The sequence below is a fragment of the Rattus norvegicus genome, chromosome 8 (assembly GCF_021556685.1).
Source record: "Rattus norvegicus strain SHRSP/BbbUtx chromosome 8, alternate assembly SHRSP_T2T, whole genome shotgun sequence".
Lineage (NCBI taxonomy): Eukaryota > Metazoa > Chordata > Mammalia > Rodentia > Muridae > Rattus > Rattus norvegicus.
The window spans coordinates 129593562-129603631 of record NC_141541.1 but is presented as its reverse complement, the minus strand read 5'-3'; the positions used below and the strand labels follow the sequence as shown (position 1 = coordinate 129603631).

General features: G+C 47.0%; 1 protein-coding gene across 7 annotated transcripts in view; it reads left to right on the top strand.

Annotated features, from left to right (window-relative positions):
• Ano10 (anoctamin 10) overlaps positions 1 to 10070 on the top strand; it is a 120743-nt gene that overhangs the window by 81372 nt on the left and 29301 nt on the right. The window lies entirely within an intron of this gene.

The window sequence follows — 10070 nt, the reverse complement described above, 5'->3', positions numbered from 1 at the left end:
TAGGGAAATACTTATTTTTAATTCTTACTCTCCCTATGTTAAGAAAATAATAAGAAAATTTAATACAAGTAAGATAACATAGTATGGACTTGTAGACAGATCTGAGGTAACAAGGATACTGAGTCCACACACTGGGGAGCTGTGTGAGGCTGGGCTGCTATGTCTCCATCTTCCTTTCAGCTCAGAGAAGAGATGTAGGCCATCGTGGCTTCTTGTTTTGGATTCTTGTTTTAGATTTTAAGTTTATTTTTATGTATTTATTTTTTAGCATGCACGTGTGTGTGTATGCACATGTGCGCACACGTGTGTGTGTATGTGTGTGTCTTGTGTGAATGTGTGTGAATGTGTGTGACACGTGTGGGTACTAAGAGGGAGCCAAGTCCCTGGAGCTATGAGGCCCCATATGGATACTGAGAGCAGAGCTGCCGAAGTGGTCTAGGAGAGGTGAGGCCGTCCCCAGGACACAACTGCCCCAGAGGCTGGCAGAGGATGCTGTGGCACGGCCCTTATGCCACTGGCAGTTTTCCTGTGGGGTTTTCTCTTGAGCGCCTTTGTTTTTAATTCAATATGATGAAGTACACAAGAACTAGACAGAAGGTTTCTGAATCTCTAAGCTGAAGTCTGCTGTGTGGAAGGGAGGTGAGGTTGGTATTGAACTTGGGACTGTGGCTTCCCTTTGATATAGGCTGAGGCCCACTTGTTTATGGACCAGTGTCCCCTGTTGGCCACAGCTATTTCAGTAATAATCTGTGCATCAGACAGGCAGGTTCTCCTACCTCCTTAGACTCCTCAGGCTGGCTGTGCATGTGTGGATAACATGAGCTCGTTAGCTGCAGATGCCTCTCTAGGGTGGAGGAAGAAAACACAGTGTGGTACAGCAGACCAGTCTCTGAACTCTCCAAGCCCTGCTGGAGAGTTTGACTGTTAATTTGCTTAGCAAGATGCATCTGCATTTCTGACGTTACCGTTTATCAATCGCTTGTCTTTTGGTGGTGGATAGCAGGTAGTTCCTCTTGTAGTTATACAGTTCTGTAGAAGAGGTATGCCTCAATTCTTTTCAGTCTTCGTAATTTTCAATCCTATAAACATAGGTTTTCACTCCACTTGGGTAAATGTGTGAGAGTGGAATTGTCAAGTCAGATAGAAGGGAATATTTGACACTAAAATGAGCTTCCCATGCTGGCGATGTGTGCCCTCAGCTAACCCAAGCAAGTTCTCGTCAGTACTTGGTGCTGTCAGTCACTTTCGCTTTCTACTCTGTGTCATTGCATCTGCTGCATCTGCATACTGACCAGTGACTGGTCAGATTTGGTCTTCTTGGGTGGAATGACCTGGGTGTTCATGTTTGCAGAGTCTGGGTTGGTTTTCTTAAAAGCTGTTCTGTGTCTGGGGGATGAAGATTTGGGGAGAGGTGCATGGCCTGGGGACTGAAGAATGCAGTGGACTGGAGTAAAGCCCCACTAGCTGTTACTTGTGCATGGTGGTGGTTTTCTCAAGGACAGGGTAACAGGAGAATGCTAAGCAAGACCATGGATGAAGCACAAGAGGCATATTAAACCTCCAGGTTGTGCAAGGGGAGAGGCGACTGTTCAGCTGCAGGAAGGTGGGACGAGGTTGGGGGAAGGGGAGTCACCGTGTTCTCGTCCCAAAACGTTTGCTCTCTACGTAAAAAACAAACAAACAAAAACAAACAAAAAAATCAAAGATGCTGCTGCCAAAGGGGAAGTAGAGGTGCGTGATGCGAGGAGACTGCGGAGTCCTGCGGAGCGCACAGCTTCTTGGCAGGGAGGTGTGGCCCAGGGCAGGTCACGGAAGCCTCCTCAGGGCCTGAGTTTCAGTACAGTTTTATCTTCCGCTGCTGTCGCACATCCTTACCAGTCAGAACAGGGTAACCAGCTGCAGGCTTGTGTGTTTTTACCGGCATGGGAGAGTCAGGAAACAGCCCCAGAGCAGCCCCAAAGCACCTGTCCCTTGCAGTGAGGGAATGATGCGGTTTCAGGTCAAGTGTAGAAAAATTGAGATTCTGGAACAATATTTTCTTTCCTATTCATAGAATTTTAATTTTTTGAAACTTTCTCCTTGTCTCAAAATACAAGATATCTTGGGAAAGTAAGGGAGAAAAGTATTTATGCCTAATGTCCTTTTTAATTGGATGCAGTCTTGCTGGTGGTTAAACCTGATGTTGATGTTTCTGTAAATAGGTTTCCAACTGGGAAAAAGCTTTTTTTTTTTTTTTTTTTTGACTGCTTGCAGGTCATCCCAGTGGCGGTATGTAAGCAAAGTCATTAGTACTTCCTATTAAAAACACTTAATGAAAATTATTTTATAATCAGAGTATGTCTATTTAGAGATGAAACCTTAAAATTTCCAATCTTGACTTACAGAATAATTTAAGTTAATTAACCTTCACTTTTAAGAGCAAACTTATTTTTGCAAAAATAAGTACAGAAAAGGTAGAGTCACCACGTGTTCTCCACTCACACAGTTGCCCTGTTCGCATCTTAAATACGTGGTGTCTGCTTCAACACCGATGAACCCACTGCAGGTCATTGTCAGCAAAGGTCCAGTTTATACATTAGATGTGTGTGTGTGTGCGTGTGTGTGTGTGTGTGCGTGTGTGTGTGTGTGTGTGTGCGTGTGTGTGTGTGTGCGTGTGTGTGTGCGCTCGCGCATGTGCCACATTCTACCATGACAATAGCACCAGAAGGCTTGTGCAGGCTTCTATGGCTCACCATTCCCGCTGCCCTTCCTCCCGCCTCCATTGCCTTCACGTCACTGTCCCTCACGTCACCACCCTTCATGTCCCAGTCCTTCATGTCACCATCCTCCACATCACCATCCTCCATGTCACCGTCCCTCACGTCACCTCACGTCACCTCACATCACCGCCTGGTTACTGCCCTTAAGTGAGCGTAGCTAGAACACTGGAGCCAGTTAGCCTTTGCTCCTTGTCTATCAGCAGCTGTTAAGACTTTGTGGCTTTTGTGCTTTATTAACTCGTTTCTCCTTCTCTCTGAGGCAGTAAAGATGTAGTGTGGTTTCTTTAACCCTTCACCTATGTGAAAGGCTTTCTTTGGGTGCTTTCTAGCTTTGGAACTCATAAATAAAGCTGCTATGATCTACAATGTAGTTTGAAGTGTGTGCTTACAGTAGATACGTCCCTTAGAATGAGAACTATCCACATTTGCACCCCCCCCCACTGACTCATCTGTGCAGAAGAACATTTCTAGACAGCACCTGTTACCCATCATGCTCGGTTTCATGGAGCTTTCTAGTCTGATCTGGAAAGAGCCTGGCTTATGGTTAAGATGTATACACACAGAGAGAAGCACATCAACCTACATGTGAATGCCTGCAAGAACTTTTGGCTACCGTAGTCAGTGACGAGTAGTAGTACTTCACCGTGCTGTGTATTAACCATGAAGTGATACCACAGACTCCTGTTTAGAATGCTTGGTCCACAGCAGATATGACTTGGAGAAGGTTGTAGAAACCTTTACAAGTGCTACCATGCTGGATGAAGTAGCTGGTGGGGCTCTGGGGTGTGTCCTCTGCCTGATGCTTGTTCCATGCTGCTTCTGAGCTTGCTGTGATGTGGCTCGAGCAGCCCGCCATGATGGCCCGCCATGATGGCCCGCCATGATGGCCCGTCATGAGCTGCCCGCCATGATGGCCCGTCATGAGCTGCCCGCCATGATGGCCCGCCATGATGGCCCACCATGATGGCCAAGCCTCTGAATGCATGGTTGAAAATAAAGACTTCCTCACTTAAATGGTTTATATCACAGCAACAGAAAAGTAACATTGAAAACTGGTTTCAGGTGCTCATTTCCGTGAACAGACCTGAGACTGTGTGGTTCTAAGCCTGATTTGTGGGAGGAATCGGGAGAATTTGTAAGAGCTTTGAGAAAGCCTACAGTCCTGAGAGCAGCTGATTAGATGACTCCATGGGGAGTTCAGACAACCAGAATGTGGGAAAGTGGAGACTGCAGTGCAGATGGGCTGCAGCAAGTGCTGTGGCACGGATTTGTCTGCACCATGCCCATGCCCATGCCCATCGTGGGGGATGAGTTGGGACACGGTGGACTAATCAATTTAGCAGAGGAACTTTCACATCAGCACAGAGGTCGGGCTGTGGCATACATATTGCCAGCTGCTTTTAGTTGTACAAGTTCTAGAATCTTCTTCCTCCTGTCTGCCTGTGTTCAAATAAGCTAAGCGTTGGTGCAGGAACTCCATGCAGCCTCTGCCCCCTCGGTACTCACCACCTCCTCGGTACTCACCACAGCAGGCCAGTGTCTGGGTCAAAGATGGGCCGTAGGCTAACATGGGACATGATGGTGACCAGAGCAGTAGTGGGATTATGGAGCAAACTTGTGGAATAGACAGATCACTGTTTGAACCGTTGAGACCTCCTGTCACCAGCACAATCTCCTCTGCTTTACAGCAGCACACAGTGTCTACAGTGTTGTACAAACAGTGCATACTGCGGCCAAACAGGAGAGTACTTACCTCTCCTGTAGGAAAGGCAGCTTGTGGGCTGGGAGGATGTGTAACCAGAGCTGAGATGTGAGCTTCCTTGAGCACAGGTAAGAACCAAGCTACCAATGCCATCCCTGGGATGAAACAGGAAGTGTCTCTGCTTTGCTTTTGAATGCTATGACGTCACGTTGATGGGAAAGCCCTAGGTTTTCTCTGCCTCTGACCCTGGTAATCCCAGCTCTTGGTCAGCGTGTGACTCAGAGAGCTATCCTGAGAAGAGTTGAACTTCACTGTTCCCTTCTGTTTTCCTGAGACCTTCACTAGTTTTATCAGGTGGATAACTCACATAGAATGAAAAGAATCCACTTCAAATGCTTGGTTTGATGGGTATATCTGTGTACACAGGTGAATTTGGAGCACTCTGTCTCTCCAGGGGTCCCCTGTCACACATACCCCGGCCCTGACAGTTTCAACACAGGCTGTCACTGTGGAGAATAATCACTTGTTATACATTCTTGCCAATGGAGTAACAGCCTTTATATCTGATATCTTACAGCCTTTGTATCTGAATTTCTTTTATTCATCATGAGGCTTTGGAAATCCATCAGTGTGACTGTGTGTCTATTCTAAATAGTCTATAACATTGTATGACCACACCATGATTTTCATATTCACTCGTCCCACAGACGGCTGCAGAGAACCCTCCTCTGTACGGTCCATGTGCTTACATCAGCACTTGAGTAGGTATGTCACAGTATCATTGCCACACTTCCTGTAAACACATCGTCCGCCCTGTAAGCACTTGCCGGACTGCTTCCCACGGTGCCTTGAGCATTTGACACTTCCACTGGCAGTCAAGAGCGTCATGAGCTCCAAACCTTCCCCATATCTATTTGCTCACCACTTCCTTTTGCTGCTTTTGGCTTTCAGCCTGTACGGGTGTGTGCTGGTTCTCCATGCAGCTTTAGCTTACGTTGTCTGGAGACAAATGGTGTCATGTGTTTTCCTATATTCTCACTGGCACTTTATGTGTTGTTAACACTGTTTTAAAACATTATTGCCACCATGCAGTCTTTCCATAGTCGAGGTGTTAGAGCTCTTGTCTGTTCAGTTAGTGTGACCAGTGTCAAAGTACACGGCAGGTCTGTCCCCCCAGGCTGTGGCTGGGCTTCTCACTGACTTGATGCTGTTTTGAAGATGAGTTTTAATTGTCATAAGCCTTAACTTGTCACTCTGCATGGTTATTGTTTTATTATGTCTTCTTTTAGAAACTTCTGGTTACCCCACAGTCCCAAAGACTTGCTCTCGCAGCCCCATAGTTTTGGTAATCCTGTTTCCAGCCATTTTCTGTTAACTTCGCTTGTAGCTGGGATAGGGGTTGGCATGTTTTATCCGGCTATCTCTCTGTCACTGTTGAAAACATCTGTATACTCCCTGATCCCTTATCAAATTTTTCTGTGTGTGAGACACATTGTATAGATATCCTTTTCCTCTCTTTTAGTTTTTTAAAATTTATTTCATGTGTGTGTGTCTGTATGTTGTATGCATACATGTCTGTGGAGGTCAGAAGAGAGTGGTGAATGCTCTGGGCTGCAAGTTACAGTTTTTAGCCGTAGTGTGGTTCTGTTTTTTGTGGGGGAGGGTTTTGTTAGTTTTTGTTTTTGTTTCTTTCCAAGAAAATCATGTGCCTTTTCCCATAGGGCTCTCTTATCTCCACAGCAGTATTTTATAGATTTTATTTAGTTATGGTTGTGTGTCTGTGCATGTGAGGAAAAGAAGGGGTGAGTATGCATGTGCGGTAGGGGACAACTTTCAGGAGCCGATGCTTTCCTTCCACAGTGAGCCCCGGGCTCTGGCACAAGTGGCCAGGCCAACATAGCAGCATGGCCGCCTCCTTTACCTGCCCAGCTGAGTCTCTGGCTTTATAGTTTTTTCTATAGCATTTGTAATAAACTCAGCAGTCCTTCTCATAGATGAGTATATATTGGTTTTCTATTTTAACTGCTTAGCGGAAGATTTATTTTTGTTTTCACTCTGTATTCCCTGACTCTGCCTGTCAACAATAGTAAGTGACCTCCATGGGGCGAAGCTCAGACCTCATATGCACATAATTTTCCATCTGTAGATCTCTAGAGCGTTCCTCTGGTTGGCTGGCTGTACTGACTGGAGCCTCTAGTGGAAGGTTGGTACTTTGTTCCCGGTTTTCAGGGAAAAGCAATGGGTGTTTTGCCATTTATATATGATACTAAACTATGATGTTTCATTGGTGGTGGTTGTGTATGTTGGGAGTGGTATATGTTTTTGTATGTATTTGGGGTACACTCCTGTGCATGTGTCTGTGGGTACACCCTCCTGTGTGTGCATGTGTGTCTGTGGGTACATCCTCCTGTGTGTGCATGTGTGTCTGTGGATTATCCTCTGTGTGTGCATGTGTGTCTGTGAGTGTATCCTCCTGTGTGTGTGCATGTGTGTCTGTGGGTGTATCCTCCTATGTGTGCATATCTGTCTGTGGGTACATCCTCCTGTATGTGTGCATGTGTGTTCGTGGATTCATCTTCCTGTGTGTGTGCATGTGTGTCTGTGGGTACATCCTCCTGTGTGTGTACATGTGTGTCTGTGGATTATCCTCCTGTGTGTGTGCATGTGTGTCTGTGGGTTATCCTCCTGTGTGTGTGCATGTGTGTTCGTGGATTCATCTTCCTGTGTGTGTGCATGTGTGTCTGTGAGTTCATCCTCCTGTGTGTGCATGTGTGTCTGTGAGTTCATCCTCCTGTGTGTGCATGTGTGTCTGTGGGTTATCCTCCTGTGTGTGTGCATGTGTGTCTGTGGGTACATCCTCCTGTGTGTGTGCATGTGTGTCTGTGGATTATCCTCCTGTGTGTGCATGTGTGTCTGTGGATTATCCTCCTGTGTGTGCATGTGTGTCTGTGTGTACACCCTCCTGTGTGTGTGCATGTGTGTCTGTGGATTATCCTCCTGTGTGTGTGCATGTGTGTCTGTGGGTTATCCTCCTGTGTGTGTGCATGTGTGTCTGTGGGTACATCCTCCTGTGTGTGTGCATGTGTGTCTGTGGATTATCCTCCTGTGTGTGCATGTGTGTCTGTGGGTACATCCTCCTGTGTGTGCATGTGTGTCTGTGGGTTATCCTCCTGTGTGTGTGCATGTGTGTCTGTGGGTACATCCTCCTGTGTGTGTGCATGTGTGTCTGTGGATTATCCTCCTGTGTGTGTGCATGTGTGTCTGTGAGTTCATCCTCCTGTGTGTGTGCATGTGTGTCTGTGGGTACATCCTCCTGTGTGTGCATGTGTGTCTGTGGATTATCCTCCTGTGTGTGTGCATGTGTGTCTGTGGATTATCCTCCTGTGTGTGCATGTGTGTCTGTGGGTACATCCTCCTGTGTGTGCATGTGTGTCTGTGTGTACACCCTCCTGTGTGTGTGCATGTGTGTCTGTGGATTATCCTCCTGTGTGTGTGCATGTGTGTCTGTGGATTATCCTCCTGTGTGTGTGCATGTGTGTCTGTGGATTATCCTCCTGTGTGTGTCCATGTGTGTCTGTGGATTATCCTCCTGTGTGTGCATGTGTGTCTGTGGATTATCCTCCTGTGTGTGCATGTGTGTCTGTGGGTACATCCTCCTGTGTGTGCATGTGTGTCTGTCGGTTATCCTCCTGTGTGTGCATGTATGTCTGTGGGTACATCCTCCTGTGTGTGTGCATGTGTGTCTGTGGATTATCCTCCTGTGTGTGCATGTGTGTCTGTGGATTATCCTCCTGTGTGTGCATGTGTGTCTGTGGGTACATCCTCCTGTGTGTGCATGTGTGTCTGTGGATTATCCTCCTGTGTGTGTGCATGTGTGTCTGTGAGTTCATCCTCCTGTGTGTGTGCATGTGTGTTTGTGAGTTCATCCTCCTGTGTGTGTGCATGTGTGTCTGTGGGTTATCCTCCTGTGTGTGTGCATGTGTGTCTGTGGGTACATCCTCCTGTGTGTGCATGTGTGTCTGTGGATTATCCTCCTGTGTGTGTGCATGTGTGTCTGTGGGTTATCCTTCTGTGTGTGTGCATGTGTGTCTGTGGGTACATCCTCCTGTGTGTGCATGTGTGTCTGTGGGTACATCCTCCTGTGTGTGCATGTGTGTCTGTGGGTACATCCTGCTGTGTGTGTGCATGTGTGTCTGTGAGTTCATCCTGCTGTGTGTGTGCTTGTGTGTTCGTGGATTCATCTTCCTGTGTGTATGCATGTGTGTCTGTGGGTACTTCCTCCTGTGTGTGCACGTGGAGGTCAGAAATCATCGTAAGAACTCTTTCTCCTTCATTCTTCATCTTGGTCTTTGAGGCAGGGTCTCTCACAGGACCTAGAACTCACTGTTGCAGTTAGACTTGGGGGTTAGCCAGCAAGCCCAAGGCTCTGTCCTGCACCTCAGGTGTTGGAGTCACGGATATGCATTGCCATGGGGTACTAGGGCTCTGAACATGTCCTCACAGCAATTACTTCACTCCTGAGCCATCTCCCCAGCTCCTGTATCTGCTCATCTTTCCCCTGACACTGGGCTACATTCCCAGAATTAGATGTGCTGTTTAAGTTGAAGATATTTCCTTCTGTTTGTAGTTTGCTGAGGGTTTCCATAATGAGTGAATATTCCATGTCAAAACTTTTCTGCATTTGTCTCCTGAGAACAGTGTGTTGTTTGACATTAACTTTCTCCTGTAAAACCAGCTTTGTGTTCCTGAAATACTTATCAGTGGGCCTACAGTGTATTTCATTTCTCTCAGGAACCACATCTGCAGAGTACTAGTAACAGTCTTCATTGTAAGGGGTCTCTGGGTGAGGAGTGCAGGTCAGCATGGTCAGAATTTACGGGATTTCAGTCTTAAGTAACAAGTAGCACAGGTGCATGGGTTATGTCATCTCTCTTGTATGGGTAGCACAGGTGCATGGGGTTATGTCATCTCTCTTGTATGGGTAGCACAGGTGCATAGGGTTATGTCATCTCTCTTGTATGGGTAGCACAGGTGCATAGGGTTATGTCATCTCCCTTGTATGGGTAGCACAGGTGCATGGGGTTATGTCATCTCCCTTGTATGGGTAGCACAGGTGCATGGGTTATGTCATCTCCCTTGTATGGGTAGCACAGGTGCATGGGGTTATGTCATCTCCCTTGTATGGGTAGCACAGGTGCATGGGGTTATGTCATCTCCCTTGTATGGGTAGCACAGGTGCATGGGGTTATGTCATCTCCCTTGTATGGGTAGCACAGGTGCATGGGGTTATGTCATCTCCCTTGTATGGGTAGCACAGGTGCATGGGGTTATGTCATCTCCCTTGTATGGGTAGCACAGGTGCATGGGGTTATGTCATCTCCCTTGTATGGGTAGCACAGGTGCATGGGGTTATGTCATCTCCCTTGTATGGGTAGCACAGGTGCATGGGGTTATGTCATCTCCCTTGTATGGGTAGCACAGGTGCATGGGGTTATGTCATCTCCCTTGTATGGGTAGCACAGGTGCATGGGGTTATGTCATCTCCCTTGTATGGGTAGCACAGGTGCATGGGGTTATGTCATCTCCCTTGTATGGGTAGCACAGGTGCA